Source organism: Artibeus jamaicensis, unplaced genomic scaffold (assembly GCF_021234435.1).
Source record: "Artibeus jamaicensis isolate MK-2021 breed Jamaican fruit bat unplaced genomic scaffold, CSHL_Jam_final contig_490, whole genome shotgun sequence".
In the NCBI taxonomy this organism is placed as follows: domain Eukaryota; kingdom Metazoa; phylum Chordata; class Mammalia; order Chiroptera; family Phyllostomidae; genus Artibeus; species Artibeus jamaicensis.
This window is the reverse complement of record NW_026521861.1, coordinates 4838270-4840196: the sequence shown is the minus strand read 5'-3', so window position 1 is coordinate 4840196 and position 1927 is coordinate 4838270. Positions and strand designations below refer to the sequence as shown.

Genomic DNA, 1927 nt, shown 5'->3' with positions numbered 1-1927 from the left:
ACACATGACAAATGTAATTCTAGGAAGGCACTAAAATAAATGTGTATGTATGAAACAATGTGTGTGAACAGGTGTAGATGAATATATATATGTGTGTGTATTTACATATGTACATACATATATTATAATAAAATTAATTGATGCTTTAAAAATATATTTTTGTGTATTGAAAATTTGCTCAAAATATTTTCTCTACTGTGTATGTGTATGTGTGTGTAAATGTGTAAATAAAAGGGAAAGGCATGAAGGAATGCACAAAAAGTACCAATGGTGGCCACGTTCAGGAAGGAACAAAGGAGAACAGAATTGTTTGAGATATTCTGCCCTGGCCGTGGATTGTGGCTCAGTGGATTGAGTGCAGACTGAGAACTGAAGGGTCGCCAGTTCAATTCCCAGTCAGTGCGCATGCCTGGGTTGCAGGCCAGGCCCCCAGTGGCGACCACAAGAGAGGCAACCACACACTGATATTTCTCTCTTTAAAAATAATAAAGAATTGTTTGAGATATTTTAAGCAGTCTCTAGCCTGTCATGTTAACTTTGTTTTTTCAGGGGAGAGCACGAATGCAATCCTCCACTACCACAAATTATGCAGTCGAGTTTCCCACATTTGGGGAAATCACAGGGGTCAGCACATCCAGAGTGCAATGGACAAGCCTCGCCCTGGGAAAACCACCTTCGTGATCATGGTATCTCCCCCGCCAGGTAAGTATCCTGTCATGTTAACTTTTTTAAGGAAAACATATTTACACATTGTTTGATCGATAAATTGATTTTAATTAGTGTGTAGAAAAATGAAGAAATGAAAATTCCACATATGTGGAAATTGCCCTAAAATTCTGTTTGAGTGTTAGATTTCCGTATGTCTAATACAATTATTTATCAATACTATTTAACTGAAATGGAGATAGTTTGACGAATAGTATCTTGAGTAAACTTAGGCTATATTGAAATGAGCATGGATTACTTTTTCAAATGCATATAAACATCTGTTTATGTGTTATAAAATTTGGCAGTAGGCTGTTAGCAAACTGACTGATGAGTGTTTCTTCCCGACAATTTATTTTCCTGTTCCTTTGAAAAGGAACACCTTTTGATTTTCTCCTTTTAGTTTTAGGGCTTCTCCAGTTTCTAACATCCATCAAATGGCACTAATGGTTTCAACGTGAACCCCTGTAATCATTTTTCTCCAAACACTGGAATTAACTTTGCCTGGAGTTAATTCCGGGCCAAAAAAAGCCAGGCTTTGGCAAAAATAAATTCCACTTTTATATTATATTTTTGTTTCTTTTAGGTAATAAGAAGCAGTAACTATTCTATCTTTTGAGGACAAAATACAGTATTTGGGAACCTTGACCTGCTTGGGTACCTCAGTTGGTTAGAGCACTGTCCTGATACATCAAGGTTGCAGGTTCAACCACCAGTCAGGGCACATACAAGAATCAACCAATGAAAGCAAAATTAGTGGCACAACAAATAGATGTCTCTCTCTTTCTCTCTCTCCCCACCTCCTTCCTCTCTCTCTCTCTCTCTCTCTAAAATAAATACACAAATAAAATGTGTAAAGGAGTGAAGAAATAGGAACTGGAAAGTTTGTTTCTTCTCTGTGATGGTAAATATACACGTATCTGCCCCAAATGGCTGTGTTGTTTCTTCCTGCTTTGTACAATTAGTTGCAGACACAGGTAATTGCCCTACCTCCAAAACCTCAGTTAATTTAATCCTTTTGACATCCCAGTTCTCTCCACGTTGCTATCTCTTTTTAGGTTTGGCCCTTTCTTCTATCTCAGATGGTTCCTTTTCCCCCTTTCCCTTTTTTTCTACTTCTTTTTCGTCTTTATGGACCTCACCAGGAGCCTCAGGAGTTGATTTTAGTTTCCTGAGCTGATTTTCTCTTCCCTTGCTCCTCCGAAATGCTTGCGATGGCTTG

General features: G+C 38.0%; 1 non-coding gene across 1 annotated transcript; it reads right to left on the bottom strand.

Annotated features, from left to right (window-relative positions):
* Window positions 1–546: 546 nt before the first annotated feature.
* Window positions 547–710, bottom strand: LOC119059722 (U1 spliceosomal RNA). The gene has a single exon (XR_005084452.2). It is a non-coding gene; the product is annotated as a U1 spliceosomal RNA (small nuclear RNA).
* Window positions 711–1927: the final 1217 nt, after the last annotated feature.